At 35.3% G+C, this 21,148-nt stretch overlaps 1 protein-coding gene across 1 annotated transcript in view; it reads left to right on the top strand.

Moving 5' to 3' along the window:
- Positions 1 to 21,148, top strand: part of LOC126970178 (uncharacterized) — a 70,166-nt gene that overhangs the window by 1,140 nt on the left and 47,878 nt on the right. The window lies entirely within an intron of this gene.

Below are 21,148 nucleotides of genomic sequence, written 5' to 3'. Positions count from 1 at the left end.
CGAGTCTCGCATCGTTTATAAGATTTTGTTTTCAAATTTTATTTGTGTACTAATCCCAGAAGTGAGAGTTATCACTTTAAAACATAACAAATTGCTTAGAGACAATTGTGGTAATTCTAGGTTTTGAACATCCTATCTTGCATCACTATACTTAGTGATATCCTTGATAATGTTATATATGTATATAGGCACGTTAGTGATTTTGATAGATGTTGTTAACATAAGGATTAAACATAAACTTATTATGCCTACTGCTCGGCTAAGTAGAGTTGGTAAGACTTTTGTGGAGCGATTTATATGCTTTTACAACAGGAGCCCAGAAGATGTTCAAAACAAATGTATTACGAAATTTAAAATAATTGTTCTAAAATGTTTGTGTGGTAAAGGTTACTATAAAATTAATAACTTTCTTAATAATACCACACATTGGGAATGGACCGACCGCCCTCAGGCTATTAAATAATAGATTTTATTGTATCACTACACTGAAATGATATTATTATGAAGAAATTGGAAGCATAGGCATATTTTTTCGTATGTGGTTTTTGACTTTCAATAAGTGATTTTATGTCCTATTTAAAATAAAAATATTTGAATTTGAATTGTATTAAGGTTATCAATATTGTAGGTTTTGGGCATCATTTCTTGCATGACTATACTGAGATACATACTTCCTTTAACAGTGTGTCTAAATTATTTCCAAAAGCCGACATCCACCTTATACGTCACATTTCGCTGGTGTTGCCCTCGAGCTTGGGCATCAGTAATTATTCAACAGAACAGCCCTTCCATAACTTAAATTTCGTGCTGTGTGGGCAAGACTTCCGTTAATAGGAATTTAAGATACAAGCAATAAGATATTTGGAGAATAAAATAGGTTGTTAAATTCCTATTTTATACTAGCTGACCTGGCAAACGTTGTTATATAAATGATTTATGTAAACCTTCCTTGAGCTTCAACGAATCTATTACAAAAGATTTCATTGAGATTGGTCGAATAGTTTGGGAGTTATTAGGGTACATACAAACATACATTCTCTTTTATGTATATAGATATACGCCCTCTTAATCCCTGTTTTAAATTTGTGTGTAAAAAGTTACACTTAACTCCATTATTATGCGAGTATATTTTGTACATCACATCAAGTTTTAACTTTAATTCTATAGCGAATATTGTTAAGAAAATTCACGCAATTTGGTATAAAAATATGAATAAACATGAAAATGTTTAATGGTTTTGAAGTTTAACCATTTTCAAATTACTACCCAGAAAGTTTTCATGGTTCATCAAGTTGGATGTACCGTGATGTATTTTACCAGTTAGTGTTCATTTATACATTATTAATAATTATATATTTATAAAATATAATTTAAATATATTAATATAGATAAAAAAACATATCAATTATTCGTATTATTAGCCTTTCGTATTAGTAAAGAATATATTTATAATTAATTGTATTTAAAATTGGAAATCTTAGGAAAGGATTATTATTTTTTGCATTCTATATACTTACTATGCCTGTATTACCAAAATTCAAACAGAATATACTTGCATCTTTCTGCAAAAAAATATTTCTTGAAATATAATTTTAAATAAATTTACTAGTAAACATAATTAAGCTTTGGAATAAGTTAAGTACAGATTACTGTACTCTACCATCTATCATGATTCTATTCTATTATTTCTATTGTGGCTTCTTTGGAAAGGGTATCATACTTCAGATCTGATCATATACCATCCCAATAAATAAACACTTGACATTGACAAATAACAAGAGCAAACATGTGAACCCTGACACATTTATCAAACTCACATCGGTTAATCAAGCGACTCAAATGAGTTTCAGAATTCTCATTTGATAAAACATAATTCTTCGCCAGTAAAACAACCCCCTCGTTCAAAATGAAAAGGACAATGACAATAAATCCACCCACATTATAACAATTAACACTCCGCGTCTGTTCTCCCGCCGCTTGCGAGAGACAGTTACAAATGAAACGAATCCACTCCGTTATGTTTTCATTTCCTCTCACAAACGAAACATTTCTGTTAAGCACTTAACAAGTTTGTATGTCATTGTGGATCGTGACTCACTTGTTAACGAAATGTATTAACTTGTTAGTATCAGTTTTCTTTGCAGTGTTAGCTTTGAATGAAAAACTTTGTTTATAGTTTGGCTGCACAAAGAATCATGGCAAAATCGTACTAAATGACGTGATTTCAATAACGTATCATACATTATTCTTTCTTATAGATTTTTAAGTGTACACTTTTTATTCCACCAAGTCACAATTATTAAAAACATGATTCAGAATTTCATTATTTTGATATTACACAAATGAAACTGAAAAACATTTTTTATGAACAACGTGGGACTCGAACTCGCGACCGCGTTCCGTGCGATTGCTCTTACCAACTGAGCAAATCGTTCGAGTGACGTATCGCTTATTAAATCTTGTATGCTTTGGTTGCAACTCTCAAGTTGTGGCTCTCTCGGGTGTAATTAATCACAGAAGTGAAGGTTTACACTTTGAAAAATAACAGCATATTATATTTCAGCATATTTATAAGCTTTTTTAAACATTTATAACTTTTCATGAAAAAAGGAAAAGTATTTTTTACTGCATATTTTTTATTTTATTGACATGCTTTTGCCCTTGACATCTGTTTTTTTTAGAAATAAAATTGAAACTCAGTATTAATTCAAGCTGGATTCACTCGTTTTGTATAAGTGAAGACGTAAAATAAAATTTACTCATCGGGTTTATAGAAAAATCTTTATAAAAATATAACATTTAACTAACTCCCCTTAAAAGTTAATTACCCAAAACTCATTGAGAACATAGTAAGTGAGGAAAAAACTTCAAACACATGTGTCGAATATAATTCAATTGAACTGATAATAATGATTCAAATTGATGATGATTTATGTTATCAAACGGCAAACGAGTGAAAATTAATATAAGTGCTCCCGTCATGAAATAATCCTAGAGTATTTCAAAAATCATTTTCAAAATAGTAATTGCGATAATATCATAATATTCAATGTACAATAATTATTGAAATCATTTTAATCACAGATAAAGTTTCAATAGAAAGTTTGTCAATCTGTTATGTTCTCCATTTGGACTCTACCAGTGGGAGGCTCCTTTGCACAGGTTGCCGGCTAGATTATGGATACCACAACGGTGCCTATTTCTGCCGTGAAGTAGTAATGTGTGAGCATTACTGTTTTTCGACCTGAATGGCGCCGTAGCTAGGGAAATTTCTGGGCAAATGAGACTAAACATCTTATGTCTCAAGGTGACGAGCGCAGTTGTAGTGTCCCTCAGAATTTTTAGGTTTTTCAAGAATACTGAGCAGCACTGCATTGTAATGGGCAGGGGGTATCAATTACCATCAGCTGAACGTCCTGCTCGTCTCATCCCTTAGTTTTATTAAAAATTGGTATGTTGGGTTCCTGTTTCCGAATTTTATCTAGTAGATGCTCAGTTATTGATATGTGCCCTGTGTACTACCCACTAATAGAATACCAGACCATACTCAAATTCAAATTCAAATTCAAATATTTTTATTCAAAATAGGATGTGAAGTCACTTATTGAAAGTAAAAAAAAAAACCACCCATTCCAAAATGAATGCCTCAGGCCTGAGAAGAATGGGCGCAACAAACTCAGCGGGCTTTTTTTTCATCAAAAATATGTTTTACAACTAAAGTAACATTTACAAAGTAACATAGTACAATTAAAGTTATTATTTAATAGCCTGAGGGCGGTCGCTCCATTCCCAATCTGTGGTATCATTAAGAAAGTCATTTATGTTGTAGTAACCTTTACCACACAAACGTTTTTTAACAATTCTTTTGAATAACGCAATACTTTTGTTTTGAACATTTTCTGGGATCTTGTTGTAAAAGCATATACATCGCCCCACAAAAGACTTACTAACTCGACTTAGCCGAGTAGTAGGCATCACCAGTTTATGTCTGTTCCTGGTGTTAACATTATGGTTATGACAGTTTCTGGCAAATTCACTTATGTGCCTATGAACATACATTACATTATCAAGAATATATTGAGAAGCAACAGTCAAGATGTTAATTTCTTTGAATTTTGCTCTCAATGATTATCTAGGACCTAGGTTATAAATAGCGCGAATAGCCCTCTTCTGCAGCACAAATATTGTATTAATAACGGCAGCGTTGCCCCATAACAATATACCATAGGACATAATACTATGGAAATAACTAAAGTATACTAGTCGCGCCGTATCTGTGTCAGCTAATTGACTATCAGGAAACACTCACAAAATTTCAGCTATTGAATTATTTATGTATTGGTTCCCGTCCATTATCCTTCAGGTTGATAAAAATAATCAATGTAGTTTATATTTATTTACAATAATATATGTTTATCAATTCTATTAATTACTACCTAGTTGCCTAAACAAAGGAGGCGCCCCGTTGGGAAAACCGGGCCTATTCGTTTTCAACGCTCTCTCTGACTTTCATCATCATGTCATCTTTCATAATAATGTCTATAATGTATATAAATTGAAATTTTGTATCAAACAAAGGCTCAATATATTAAAATATTGTATAATATGGTCTAACTCTACTTTCATAAATCACTCGAGATAACTAAGTACATTTTATGAAGTTGTTAAGGAGCTGAGGTCAAGGTGATTTGAGAGTCGGAATTACTGACGAGAATTGAAAAAATTGCTTGATCTGAGCGGATCAGTTCTGTTCCACTTTATGTAAGCTGTTAATAGTTGAATCTAACACAATAACACCTTTTATATATTAAATGGTAAATTTCATTGTCATGTATATCTCAGACTGTATGATAAAGTTATATTATAAGAGTTGTTAGTAGGTTTAGTTGATAGTTTTAACTATGTATTTGAATTTCACAAATATAACTCCGATTTTGGATGTTTCTGAACTTAATAATAGTATTAATCTGTTATTTTGTAATAAGTCAAAGGAAACTTGTATTATTTAACATTTCAGAAAATGAAAGAAATTATTAGTTTTTAAAAATTTATTTTAATAAAAGATAAATTATTGTTTCATGCAGGCGCGGTAATCTCATTCCTACTCGTCCCAATTATTGAAGTGCGCCTTCGGCTTGGTTGAAGGAGGAGATATAACAAAATTTCTACAATGTACTACTGAAAGTAGACCTTAGGCTCTAAGGAATTACGTCCCTTTGAGAGTAAACCTATTATGATAACGCTCAATAATAAGTATCATCATCAGCTGGAAGACATCAACTGCAGGACAAAGGCCTCCCCCAAAGATCGCAATGACGAACGGTCTTGCGCTGACCTCATCCAACGTATTCCGGCGATCTTGACCAGAACGTCGGTCCATCTTGGCCATCAATAATTATTAAATAAATATTATTATAAAAAATTAGGTATATTGAAAATACATAAAAAAATACATATTAAATCGTTGCTGCTATATGATATCATAATCTAAACTGGAAGATATGAAATATAAATTGTGGACTTGATTTTTTTTTCGAAATACGTAGTATTGTAATACAATTTTTTTTTCTCTTATGCAAGCATAACAAGCCTTCCTTTTCTCTGACAATAATATAAATTTTTAATTACTGAGCGTCAAATAACTGTTTATCATAGTTAACTTTTTTAACAGAATATGTTTCGTTATTGTATATCTAATAATATATAAAATTCTCATGTCGCGGTGTTTGTAGTTATATAAATTTTGAGTGCATATTGGGTAGGTCTGAGAATCGGACAACATAAATGTTAAGGGTGGTCCACGCAAATTTTTATTTTTTATTAATTTGTTTGATTATGAGTCAGCATTAAAAAATACATACAACTTCAAATTTTCACCCATCTACGATCAACAGTTACTTTTGTATCGCGATTACAATATCGGCAATACAACGTTTGCTGGGTCAGCTAGTAAAAATATAAAAAAGATAACGAAATGTAAACACTTTATATATTACATTGGATAATGAACTGACGATGTGACATTGAACTTTATTAGAGATAAAATCACACTACCAATAATTATTTTTGAGTTATCATTATGAAATTTGGTGACGCAACTATGCGATGTTTTTTTTTAAATTTGCGAGATTTGTTACCAAAGTTTGGGAAACGGTGATAGTGATTCAACTAAAGTCATAATGGTTGGAGTTTTAAATATTCAAGAGAAAACTGATCAAGATAATCTGATGCTTTGTTAATGTATTCAACTGAGTTAAGAGTTGAATTAGTTATTCACAATTTCCTGTAAATGTCTTAGCTTTGCTATTAGTTTAACAGTAATGTATTTTATTATTTACACAAAACAAACTTTACATCATATTTACAATACTATGATTACATTAAATTAAAACTATCATTACGTGGAAGAGTACTTAGAATACTGGCATTACCGCGTTCGATAGCTAGGCTGATCCTTTGGGTTTCCTTTTGGGTAGCCTTATTAAGGCGCGTAGATACTGTACATTCTCCGTGCCTCTGGGCCGCACGAGCCAAGTGCCTCGACACCAAACGGCACAAAATGTATGACTCACTGAGACAACAGCTGAGACCGAGATATTTGCGACGCTTGCTGTCTTCGGCACTCAAAGCTGCAGCCCCAGCACCAACTGAAGTAACTTGGACATGACATGACATGGCAATGTTATGTATTTTTTATTAAATAATATTATATCGTATCAGGAGCCCAGGAAATACGAAGTTTCGGTTAACGGATCGTCGATTTTCCTATTACGAAAGTTTTTCGAATCCAAAGATCGATATGAACTTCGCGATAAGACATTTTGTCTTTCGTTTACTGATTACGTTATTTAATTCGAAGTTATTAGTTCTTTCGTTTAGGACCGAAACTTCGGCTTTCTTTACAGGCTATGCCTAGTTTAGAGCTAGATAATTTAAGTGAAAGCAGTCAGTTATTATTATTTATTATATATCTAGACCAACTATAAAGGTCATGAGTTCTTATTTATGTCATTCGGCATTGTTGCTATCTACAATATTATTTATTGCATTGTTCGAACCACTAAGCTATTACGATAAGCAAGCCGGAACAAACTGCTGACTAAACAGTAGTTCGTTGTTATGAGATAAGCACGTTTTCTTTGTTATCGCGGCATGATTCTCTTCAACTCGACTGATTAACAGAACAGATTATGAATTTATTCAGGGAAAGAACCTTATCTGTATTTATGGCGACGAAATTAAACTAAAACATATAAACGAAGTTTGTAATTCTTTATTTTTAGCATTATTTTGTATCCACGTGCTATATTCGGCTTTGGGATAAAACAAATCTGAAATTTTGTTTATTTTAAACATAATTGTACTTAAATCATCTTAACGGTGTTAAATGAATATCTGTGATTGTGAGTTCCCAAGCCATTTCTGCCCAATACGTTTTATAATGATATGCCGTCCAGAGATCTTTCTTCCACGTACTACATAGCTGTGGAAAGAGCTTCCTTGTGCGGTGTCTCCAGGACGATACGACATAGGTACCTTCAAAAAATCGCGTACACCTTCTTTAAAGGCCAGCAACGCTCCTATTATTCTTGTGGTGTTGCAAGAGAATGTGGGTGCGGTGATCACTTAACACCAAGTGACCCGTATACTCGTTGCGCGCGCAGCGTTTACTTTTGCGCATTTATTTTACGTGTATTAATCGATTGCTTATAATAACGATGGTATGAGAGAATATATTATAAAACTATTGAAAAATATATTATCTTATCAACAAAATGAGAGTCAAAACTTGGTCAGAGCGTAGTGTGCCGAACGGCACTTCCGATTTTTGTGTAAATGAAAGATGTAGTGCCAAATGGCACTGGTCGATTTCCCGTATCGGTAATCCCTATATTGGGCTGTTTTTTGTTATTTATTTGTCACTTCTATTGGTATATCTCTATAGTATTGGAGTGTTTTTTGTTATTCTACTCGTACAGTTCTAAGTTTTTACTTCTTTCGACAATTCATACGTTGGCACGTTTTTATGTTATTTTATAATTTTATGTTTTCAGTGCTATTAGCAGTGCAATATTTCAAGGCACTTTCTTCTGCGTACTATGAAACTATAGGTTAATGAACCCTTTAATAATCTGTTCCTTCTGTTACTCGTATAAAAATGAAAAGAAATCCACAAAATAACATTGGTTATTACAAATCACGGCTATTAAATTTTCAATTAAAAAAAAACAAAATCGCAGGCAATAAATAGTAGAATATAAAAGTTTCTTAACGTAACGAAACAATTTATTAGACAAACTTCGAGAAGAAATGAAGCAAATAACCCAGATAGACTTAATACTGTTATTGTAACAGTTACGTAAGTTACTCTTGCAAGACGTGACGAGGGTTTCGCTAATCGCCCTCATTCAATCAAGGGAAGCGTAATGCGTGTTGATCGACAAGCTACTTCATGGAAACTAAAACACCATGTTGGTACTGTATTAGCGCGTGCGTAGGAAAACATATTATAATATTAATACACTTGCAAACCCATTATGGCTAAGTAATAGGCCTACGTACCTGAGATTCAGAGGCTCAATGGTCTGCAGCTTGGGTCCCCGCTAATCCTCTAGGAACTCCTCGTGTTAAGGTGCGTGTTACTTCCTCTCATTACTTACTCGTTACTTGCACTGGATTCTGGCTAGATTATGAGTACCACAACGGCACCTATTTCTCCCTTGAAGCAGTAATGTGTAAGCATTATTTTGTTGCGCTCTGAAGGGCGCCGTAGCTTAGTAGCGTAGTGAAATTGCTGGGCAAATGAGACTTAACATGAGTACCACAACGGCACCTATTTCTCCCATGAAGCAGTAATGTGAAAGCATTATTTTGTTGGCGCCGTAGCTAGTGAAATTACTGGGCAAATGAGACTTAACATGTTATGTCTCAAGGTGACGAGCGCAACTGTAGTGTCGCTAAGCATTTGGGTTTCTCAAGAATCTTGAGCGTCACTGCATTATAATGATCAGGGCCTATCTATTACCATCAGCTGAACATCCTGCTCGTCTCGTCCCTTTCTGTCATAAAAAAAAACTTTTGGTACCAAACATAACCTAGAAAACACTGATAGGTAGGATACACAAATAGGTTTTAAAACTAGCAGCAACTATTAAGTACATAAGTGCTAGGTGAGGCAGATTAAAACTGGGATGGCTGACTAGACTGACCTAGACTGCCGACAGTTTTAATTGAAACCCAACACCAGTTAACATTTAAATACTGGTTCCTTTGTAGGTACAGTTGTAAACTTGTAGTTTCCTTTTTATTTCTGCTTTGAATTTATTCACGCTGATGTTAATCAAGAATCGACATAGAGATGACTTCATGGCATTGCTTGCGACCATCTCCTTCCCTTAATTCTTTTTTATGAAAATGACGACGAGCAGGACGTTCAGCTGATGGTAATTTATACGCCCTGCCCATTACAATGCAGTGCCGCTCAGGATGTATGAAAAACCCGAATATTCTGAGTCACTACAATAGCGCTCGTCTCCTTGAGACGTAAGATGTTAAGTCTCATTTGCCCAGTAAGTTAACTAGCTACGGCGCCCTTCAGACCGAAACACGGTAATGCATACACATCACTGCTTCATGGCCGAAATAGGCGCCGTTGTGGTACCCATTATCTAGCAGTGCAAAGGCACAGGATGCCTCCAACTGGTAAGGTGCTGCTTGTGGTGCCAGGTCACCTGGTCGACCTGTCATAGTTATTAAATCATTGAATTTGTTGGATACAATTACTAATTATGACTGTCATCACGACCATCATGAAGCATCCTTACACAGACAACAAATTCAAGATATAAAGGATGAAGCATCCAACATACGATAATTTATATTTACACAGTTTATACTTTATTATATGATGCAGCACCTTACAAACAATTTTATTATGTTTAATAGCCATTGTAAAATACACTATATAATTGAAAAGAGTGCCATTGAGTTTCTTGTATGTTTTTCTCACGAGCTCTACTTTGTCCGAAGATATATAGATTCAGTTATTCAAAGTAGTTAAATATTTTCAAAAGCGCTTAGTTTAAGCCTAATTGAATAAAGTTTATTTAACTTTGAGTTTGACTAAGTGTGTTTTGTCAAGACGTTCTCCTGCTGGTTAGAGATACGCCCCACAGATTACAATGTAGTGCCGCTTAGGATGGCGGATTAGTATAATGAGTGGCATCCCGTCAATTTGAAACGAAATGGCTAGCAACGGTGATTTTAAAACTCAAACAATAGCTTACATATTACTGCTCCACTGCAGAAGAACGCGTCGCTTTTGTATTTTGCCTAGCATCATGTGCAAAGAAGCCTTCCACTGGTACGAACTGTATTTAAAAGAGGCAAAATATACACACAGAGACGCCCAGTTTGCCAAAATAATATAAGCCTTAGTATATTCCCCGTGCCAATATAATATTATTAGCTTTCATTTATTATCATTAAATTCCTGTATCCCCTAGCTGGGGCAGGGGGCATCCACAGTGCATTTCCATCGCTATCGGTCGTGACCATCTCTCTTAATTTCACTCCAGGTCTTTCCAATGTCCTTCGCTTTGTCAATGACAGTCCGCCACCAGGTTTGCTTTGGACGGCCACGTTGCGTTTTCCTTGAAGGTTCCAATCTACGGCTTGCCTCGGTATATGGTTGGGATCCCTCCGGAGTGTGTGGCCTATCCAGCTCCATTTGCGGCGTTTTATTTGTTGGTCGATTGGGACTTCATGACAGCGTTGCCAAAGATGATCGTTGAAAATTTTGTCGAGCCAGTGAATACCGAGGATATTTCGAAGGCATCGGTTAGCAAAGACCTGAAGTTGATGAGAGATGGGCTTGGTGACCTTCCGCGTCTCACACCCATACATCAATACGGTCTTAACGTTAGACCGGAATATTTTGAGCTTAATAATTACCTTTGGGCGTTAGAAAATAGTAACAATGACAGATATTATGCGCTATGCGACGTGGTGATCCTAAATTTTGATTTTCCAACAATGTATGGCTTGCCGTTACTTCTTAGTACCCCTGACCCTGACTACTAAGCTAGGATCCCGGGTTCTAATCCCGGTAAGCAAAAATGTGTGTCAATAATATTATTATACCTAAAAAATCTGAATAAACCATTTCAAGCTGTATAATGAATTCTATCTATTATTTACGACCATCTTTAACATTGATTATGTCACAAATAATTTGAACATAATCAATATTATATATATTATGTATTTGTTCAATATTATATTATGTTCGTACGGTACTAATGAAAACCGGTACGTTTAACTAACACAGAAAGGTTCAGAATAATTTAGAAACTTCCTGCAAGCCCGCCAACCGGGTCACGTATATTATTAAGAGCAATTCGTACTAACATTATGAATAATACACTAAAATGTCAGCTGCAATGCGTGACTTTATTTAAGCTGTAGCTTTATGTCACTCAAATTTTACAAAAAGTGTGTTTTGGAATCTCGTATGCAAAATATTTGGCAAAGAGAAAATATTCAAAACTATTTTTGGAACAATTTCAAGTTATGGAATGTGTCAGGTTAGATACAGATGCTTGTAACATGTGAGCCAAGTCCTTGATAATTTCTCGGTGGCACGTTCACATTAACTATATTTATTCTGGTGACATTAATTAAGAGTAACTCTTATCCACTGAAAGAATGCGAAACGGATGATTTTTATATTTTATGTAAATGCATTATGACGATCATTAATTATCATGATAATGATAGAAATATCAATATTTAATCATCTAATGCTTTTGGCATTTCAATAACTAATAGAATATGTAGAACGTTTTGGGGTTAATTATTTTCAAGTCAAATATGGGACAACGTCCTTGTATTTTTGAACTGGAGTACAAATTATCATAAATTAATAATTATTAACGTTAATTAACGTAAAAAAAAATTTATTGAATTAGGCGTTACTTTGCGGAAGTCCATAATTATACAAATTATTTAAGTTTTCTTCAGTGTTAATTCCGCCAATATTTGTCTTTAAAACAATTCGACACGTGTTTCGCCTCTACACGAGGCATCCTCAGGACGTGTTGTCTCGCCAAAATCTGGCACGAGACTGAATCAAATGAGCCGGAAGCCGCTCTTTTATACCCTCGTCCCATGAAATGACGCGCTGTGATTGGTCGGCTGTTGTGACGTATTACCCCCGGAAGAGACACGTAACAAAGGTGATGGGACTAAATTTGTTTGTTCATTCAACAATGTAAACATATTGTTATTTTTGTGTTTTATTATTTCTAATTGCTCTAACACATTTAAGCGAAATCCCTTTTCACATGTATGCAAAATATTAAAATTATTATTGTTTCCGAGTGAGTGACCTGTATCAATTAAATGTTTCGCGAAGTTTGATTTTTCGGGATGATTATTCGTAAATGCGGCAATATGTTCCTTTAATCTAATTTCGAAATTTCGACCTGTTTGACCTATATATACCCCTGAGGATGCCTCGTGTAGAGGCGAAACACGTGTCGAATTGTTTTAAAGACAAATATTGGCGGAATTAACACTGAAGAAAACTTAAATAATTTGTTAATTAACGTATTTTGGAGACCATCTGCTATAAACGATATGCTGTCACCGAGTCGCAGTACGTGAACCATGAAATCGTTTCCAGATTCCGAATAGATTTCATTTTTATTCTTAGCATGATAGCAAAAGTGCCATCTAGCCCGCTCAAATTCAATTCAAAACGTCCGAGGAAAACAGACCTCGCCCAATAGTTTTCTGTTTGAATTGTATTTGTGGCATAGCGTTGAATTGGAGGCAAATAGTACTCAGGTGATCAGTTGTTTCTTATGCCGTCTGGGCCAGGGCATAAGAAACAACTGATGTTGATTGAAACAACTGAAACAAATGATTCCCTACGTGCAGCAACGGCTGGGAAGACTAGTTGTAGTTTTTAAGGGCAGCTTTTAACAACGACCAACACTTGCATGTTACATAGGTCATTTGAAAGCTGCTTGACAAGTTTTGATGACGGGATAAAACGGTGCACGGGTGATTTATAAAAGGATCTGGAGGACGGTTTTATGTTTGCCCCTTGCCAGCCTAGGTTTGAAATGGCTTTTTTTGCAGTTAGATGCTGCTTAAACTGACACATATCTAGTACTGTGATCTACCACTGATTGCCACTACAAACAATGGTTTGGAAATATCTATACCCTATATTATCATGTCGAAATTGACCTGGTAACTACCGGAATGTATAGTCAACATAAGATCCAATTAAAACAGAATGTGGCTTGACATGTTTGGGAGCCGTGTAGGCGACTCAATCAATTGGGACAGACCATACGTCTATGCAAAATTATGCGCAAATCACCCTACGTAGTGAGTGCGTGTCTCAAGTCATTCGGTATCATGCCCATTAAAGACACTCAAGATAATAATTTCAGCGAAGGGAAACTGTGCAATTACGTCGTTAATTGCCGATTGACTGCTTCAGAAGTGAAGAGATGACAGGTCTCTCAAAATTGCCAAGATTGCGATACCAGATAACCTCTATAGCAAACACACATAACCCGCAAAAATTAGGCTCAACTATGTCGTTGGGTCGCGTCAAGGATCATGTTATTCATGGACGGCGTTTAAGTTGGAGTGGATTGGGGTGCCGTAATGTAATTGCCTCATCTGTCATCGGTAAAAGGCGGTTATTTGCCGTCCTCAGAATATAACGGGCAGCTCGAGCGAGAATTCTCTAGGATCCCTGGTACTGGAAGAGCCGAAATCCCTCCTTGGTTAATATTCCTTGAAAGACCACTGACATATTCTGGTGGAGCAATTGGGGGCAACATAGTGGCACCTGGTCACTTCCCGCCGGTATTCAGTGAGTTAATCCGGTAGAATCTGGCACGTTCGTGCTGTCGTCATAGAGCGGCGTGGCTGTACCACATCGAAAAGCCCTTAGTCGCCTTATACGACACCCTTAGGCCTGGGCCTCCCCTTTTCTTACTATCCCATGAGAAAACAAGGGGCTGTTATATTACTGAGACTAAAATAAATTAATAATTAAATAAAGAATAATAAAATTAAGTTAAAATTACATTACGTCATAGATTTTTTTTTATTTCTAACAGAACTTATCAGAATAGGTTAAACTAGGTATAATAGAATTAATAGAACCTCTTGTGTTTGATCACTTACAGATATTGAATCAAACAAATCAATACTTCGGTAAATAGAGACTCGAATAAGCAAAGTCAACAAATGGATACCGCAAAGGAATTGTACAACAAAAATATTGCTGCCTTTGTTTCGTAAACAATCCAATTAGTGTTTGAGAAAAGACGTCGTTGTGGAGAAAAGTATTGGCGAAAGGAGAAGGCTGAACGGGATGGAAGGGGATGAGGTGGGTGACGATCAAACTGTGAATTGTAATATTATTATGGCAAAACTAAGTGCTTGTCCAGCTACAGGTTATTAATGAAATTAAATGTGTGTTGAGAGAAAAGTTCTTTAAATGCATTGAGCAGATTCATTACTGAAAACAAACTTTACATTTATATATAATATCTTTGGCCAAAACTATTACTGGACTTTTAACGGGTCCTTAATGTAAATACGAATACTCTAAAAAAGATTGTAATGACAATCTCATCAAGGCGAAGTTATATGTAATAAAGCTATGCTCAACAAGCGTGTCTTCCTTAGTTGCCTCGAACTGACTTTATCCGTACGCGCGTCACATATCTTAGATTTAGATTAGAGTTACGATTATAATTAGTACGAATGTCACTATTTTATAAGATAATCTGCGTCCTATCTTCTGGTCTCATATTTAAATAATAGGATTTAGAGGATCGATTTGAATGGCAAGAGTCCTCCTGGTACTCTTCTCTGTATGGTGGTACCACAAGGGTCTATTTTCGGACCCTTCCTCTTCCTTATTGATAGAAATGATTCTTGTAGAAAAAAGCACAAGGTAGTATTGTTTGCGGATGACACTTCACACATATTCAAAGTGAAAAGAAGCCAAGTTTATATGACGAAGTAAACAATGCTCTATCTGGCATTGTGTACTAGTTTAGCGCTAATAAATTTTGTTAAATAGTCATAAGACTAAAAATAATAAATTTACCGTTCCAAACGTCAAAAATGTAGACGCTGATATTATTATTATTAAATTTATTAAGTGGACAGGTGGTAAAACCAGTTGAATCAGCAATATTTCTTGGCATTACTCTTGATTCCAAATTGAAAAACAGAAAAAAGGGTAAACAATTTCTTAATGATACCACAGACTGGGAATGAAGCGAACACCCTCAGGCTCTTTAATTATAAATGTTCATTGTACGTTATTACATTGTAATCCATATTTTTATTAAAAAAAAAGCCCGCTGAGTTTCTTGCGCCTGTTCTTCTCAGGCCTGAGCGAGTCTATTTTAATGGGTGGTAGTTTTTACGTTCAGTAAGTGATTTTTAATCCTATTTTGAATAATAATATTTGAATTTGAATGTTATAATATATCATGACTGTTGAATTTCGTGCAGTCCACAAAGATATAATTTATCGGTCAATTTCAGCATTATAATTCTGATTGAGGATAGTCTGCTTAGCTTAGCGTCATAGTTACGTATTAATACCATTTCTCACAGGTATCGTCGCTAATAGCCTATTTCCAGCATGATGAGACTAAGGGTGCAAATTAGTCTCTGTCTATTGCGTGTTTAGGAGACTCAAATACCTATTTAACAATACTAATGCTAAATATATAATATTATATTATGATTAGCTGATCCAGCAAACGTTGTATTGCCTATATTAAAATCGCGATACAAAAGTAACTGTTGATCGTATATGGGTGAAAATTTGAAGTTATATGTATTTTTTAATGCTGACTCATAATCAAACAAATTAAAAAAAAATTAAAAAAAAAATCGTGTGGACCACCCTTAACATTTAAGGGGATAAAAAATAGATGTTGGCCGATTCTCAGACCTATCTAATATGCACTCCAAATTTCATGAGAATCGGTCAAGCCGTTTCGGAGGAGTTCAAAGTTTAACACCATGACACGAGAATTTTATATATTAGAATTTACGTAAAGCTATTGCATAACCTCAATTTACGCATGAAATTGAGACAGTATTTTAATATATTCCTCCAAATTTTGACTTAAAACTGTGGAATGGGTTTCATTGCATGGTGTTTCCAGGACGATACCGAATGTGAGCGGCGGTGATCACTTAACTCCAAGGGGCTTGAATGCTTGTTATCTTCCACTTTCATAAAAAAAATCTATAAACTCAAATCAAAAGTCCATATATTTATTGTGGTCATATATGAAGTTTAAAGTGATAGATATATTTTGCCACCACTTTGGAGTAGTTGAGCATCAATGAGCACAATTGGCAACAAAATCATAACCATTCTTAGATTTAGGATTGGTCTCCACTGCGCTCCAACTAGATCAGGACGTATCAATTACCATCAGATGAACGTCTGGCTCCTTCAGTTATGTTACAAATAATTTTAGCAGATTTGTACTGCATTGTACGAAAACTGTAAAAAAAATGTAAAAACGCATTTTTCCAGCCCCTTGACTGTTTCGCTCATTCGAAAGCCCTATGTTTTATATACATATCTTTCTAAAACAAATCCTATAGCTATATTAAATACACAATTATGATTATATAAATTAAAACTATCGTTACGAGGAAGTATAATAAATACTGGCAGCATTTCCGCATTGGATACCGAGGCTGATCCGTTGATCGAAACAGCTGCCAGCACTTGGGTTTCCGGTAGCCTTATTGAGGCACGTAGATAGTACTTTGTACATTCTACGCGCCTATGGGCCCCACGGTCCAAGTATCTCGACAACAAACGGCACAAAGATGTAAGACCGATATACATACGACGTTTGCTGTGTTCGGCAGTCGAAGCAGCAGAACCAGTAAATCCCTTTTGTTAGGAAGGTTACCACGCGTTTAGGCGTACGTCTGTACTGCTTCAATATGTTTTGAATGTATGTCGTAGGTATTTAAAATTGTAAAAAAATAATAAGAACATTATATCGTTGCCTTGCTATTATTTTGACAAATATTGTCTGTAAAAAATCTCACTAAGAAGTTTTTACGGTAAAGCTGCTTTGAATAGCCCTAATGAAGGAGGGGAGAATATATTAAGAAAATTTTTTGTTATAAACTTTTTTGAAGCAGGAAAGTCTCAAGTATTTTCAGGAGAGTGTTTGGTTTTCGCTGAAAATAAATATAATAAATGTTAATTTGAATGATTGTTCTTAAAAAATTTAAACGTATTGTTAGTGTTTGACGTTGGCTGGCATGATCCTCGTAAAAAGCATCTGTTACTCGTAAATAGATATTTTATTTTATTAAAGCTACACGTCTTAATTTTATTTATTTGGCACTTCGACATATTACAAACTTACACGTTTACCAACAAAATTTGACTTTACATAGTTTTTTGTATAGATTAAAAAGGTAATTGTAATAACCTTAGGTAATAACCTTATGGTAAGTAATCTCTACTTTCCACACTCGTATCAGGGAAAAACGAGAACAGGAGAGTTGCTGGCCTTTTAGGAAGGCTTACATTTTTTGTTAAACACCATGCAAGAAAATCAAGATCAAGAATCTCTTCTATTTTCCATGCAAGAAAGTTCAAAACAGCAAGTAGGTATGATATGACATCTAGATGGTGAGAACTAAATTTAAGTTGTGGCGTGTAGCTCGGTGTTGAAGTCGGTGGTAGGAGCAGGGGCGTGCATATCATATAGGCAATTAGGCAGTGTTAAAGTTAATTAAGTTTATGTTTCGTTATTTTATAACCAAAGTTCTATTGAACACCTACTAATAGGAAATTTATAGAACAATACATACTAAATACCTACGGTAAACAATTTACAGGTTTCATATTCCAAAGCTCAACTACGACTAGTTAAATCTACAGTACCTACCTTGTTAGAAAACCAATGGACACCACTGGGTAGGAGTTAGGTCTAAAAATCAAGCCGTGCATGGAATCCTCCGATCCGAAAATTCTCGATGATTCGAGCATCAGCTGTATAAGTGCTGTCGAAAAGCGATGATATGCCAACTAGCTGATCTGATAAGCGTAGTTTTGACAGTCAAACTATGATGTTAAGTAAATTATTAAACATCAAACGCTATAAAATATAAGGCTGCAAAATATATTCGAATCGAATTCGACTTTTTTTCTCTTCCTTCGAGTTTTTTCTCAAATCAGCAAGCTTTTGCTACAAATAAATGTAATTTACTTTTATTCTGTATATGTATAGATTCGTTAATTCCTCAGTGGATTTTATATCGATTAAGTAAATTCCGAGGCCCGGAACTGAGAACAAACGGAGCCTTTTGGAATTTGATTTCCGTGATTGATGCAAACTTTTACGAGCTACATATAATATTATATTATATTTTAGTTCAGTCACACAAAACAAATCTTATAACTATATTTACAATACCTCGACTACATAAAATTAAAACTATCATTACGTGGAAGCGTACCAAGAATATTGGCAGCATTACCGCTTTGGATAGCAAGGCTGATCCGTTGACCGAAATAGCTGCCAGCGCTTGGGTTTCCAGTAGCCTTATTGAGGCGCGAAGATAGTATTTTGAACATTCTCCACGCCTCTGGGCCCCACGGGCCAAGTGTCTCGACACCACACGGCCCAAAGATGTGTGACTCACTGAGACCAACATATTTGCGACGCTTGCTGTCTTCGGCAGTCGAAGCGGCAGCCCCAGCACCGACTGACGTACACTTGCACCGACAGAGTGTCGACGCAAGTAGCGTCCCACACCAGCGCCCTTCCCCGTGCTCAAAGTTAAAGCTTAGTTCAGTTGTATGCAAGTGTCTTATTATATTAAAAACCAGTATAGTACGATATTCACTTCATCACTCAGGGTCAGATTCTATGGCACTAATGAAAAGTATGTTATAAAATATATATTTTTTTAAATATTTTACCCTGTTTTTTTATGTAAATAAAGGACGAGACGAGCGTCCTGTTCAGGTAATGTTAATTGATACGCCCTGCCCATAACAATTCAGTGCCGCTCAGGATTCTAGAAAAACTCCAATGTTCTGAGCGGCACTATAACTGCGCTCGTCACCTTGAGACATAAGATGTTAAGTCTCATTTGCCCAGTAATTTCACTTGCTACGGCGCCCTTCAGACCGAAACACAGAAATGCTTACACATTACTGCTTCACAGCAGAAACAGGCGCTGTTTTGTTAGTCTGTATTATAACTTAATCACTCATTTATTTATAATAACGCAAATAAAAATTTACTTATTGGTTTACAAAATTAAAATGGAAAATATATCTGTACTACGAAATTAATTTGAATTTAAATGTGATAACCATAAGTAGAGGGAGCCCCTAGCTTTTCTTGTAACTGAGTCTAGGCTGTTTACAAAAGAGAACAGTACAACAAAGACTTCAAAATATTGACCTAATTGTATATGACGGCGCGACACATGACATTTGACGTCGACGACGTCGGAACAGAATGGCACCATGACAGATGTCAGCTGTCAGCTGCCACTCTTGCGGAACGTCACACCGGTGGGAGCGGGGCGGCCATCTTGGTCACTTGTGGATCGAGAACCGCCAACGCACCACGCGCTCGACGAATCGCTTATTTCCGACGCCATGTTTAACAGTTTCTGATTTGATTTAATAGAGTATCATTATCTGTACCTAATTAAAGTGTTTTAGAGTTATATTATTTTGTTAATCTGTGAAGTTAAGAAGAAATAAATCACTGGAGAACTAATTTGTGACTTTGTACGATTTTCTGATCCACGTGAAACATGGAAGATTCAGATATAGGCCATCCTAAGTCTATATATATAATAATATAATATTATGTGTTTGTGAGTTTATTCGTTTGTCACGCCTCCACATCTTTCCTAAAGAACCAAACATAAAATTTTGCTCTTAATTTTCTTTCCTTCTGGAAGGAAAAGAGGGTACATTTTATACCGAAATTTAAGAGTACGACCTCGTTACGATTTCAATGAAACGGACAATTTGGCAAAAAAAAAATAGGCTTATTATAAAGAATAACTACAATATTCGTTTTTCTACATTCAAATTTATAATTCCTAATTCCTGTACTTTTTAAAACAAAATTCTAATATAGATACGAAAACGAAACATCCATTTGAACTTGGGGGATATTAAGGAAGTAAGGACACAACTGTGAAAATCGAAATACGTAACATAGGGATGGCACCTCTTTAGAGAGGATATCGGAAAATAACTTAGCTTAAATAATATTAAATCTTCTAGAAAATCTGTTAGTATGATGTTCATATATTAGCCTAACTACGACACGCCACAAGTTATGATACCATCTTCACTATCTGGATGTGTGGCGGTCCTCCACAGTGCGGTTTTCAAGGAGCTTTCTTCCACGTACTACAAAGCTGTGGAATGAGCTTCCTTGTGCGGTGGTTCCGGGATGATACGACATGGGTAACCTTAAAAAAAGCGCATACACCTTCCTTAAACCCCGGCAACGCTCCTGTGATTTCTCTGGTGTTGCAAGAGAATGTGTGCGGTGGTGATCACCTAACACCAGGTGACCAGTTTGTACTACTTTTTCATAAAAAAAATACTCCTGAAACAAACTTCTAACTACCATGTCTTTGTAGTCAATAAAACAAATGATAATGATTTATAATATCAGTACTAACAAAGTGAACATTCAGTAAAATGAATTAATATCAACAGATGTCGCTGTCGTCGCAAGTGACAACATCCTACAATATAATATAATATCGTGATCATAGTATCTTTTGCCTTTTTATAATGATAAATGCAAACATTTATTTTGTATGTCAAAGTATATTAATTTTATTGAAGTATTTACCCTCGTAACATGTCTGTCACCTCATAAGAACTTCATTTATATCTAGACGGTAGACCCCTAGGGACCTGGTTTCAAAAAACTCCTTGAAGGCATATTGTATTGATATTTGAGAAGAAATTTTTTGCCATGTAAGAAATTATCTTAATTCAGTAATAAATAGTAGTCGGTTGGGGCCACTTCTAGCAAATACGAAGGATGCCAGAGGG

Source organism: Leptidea sinapis, chromosome 20, assembly GCF_905404315.1.
Source record: "Leptidea sinapis chromosome 20, ilLepSina1.1, whole genome shotgun sequence".
Classification (NCBI taxonomy): domain Eukaryota; kingdom Metazoa; phylum Arthropoda; class Insecta; order Lepidoptera; family Pieridae; genus Leptidea; species Leptidea sinapis.
This window is presented reverse-complemented; position numbering and strand designations above follow the sequence as displayed.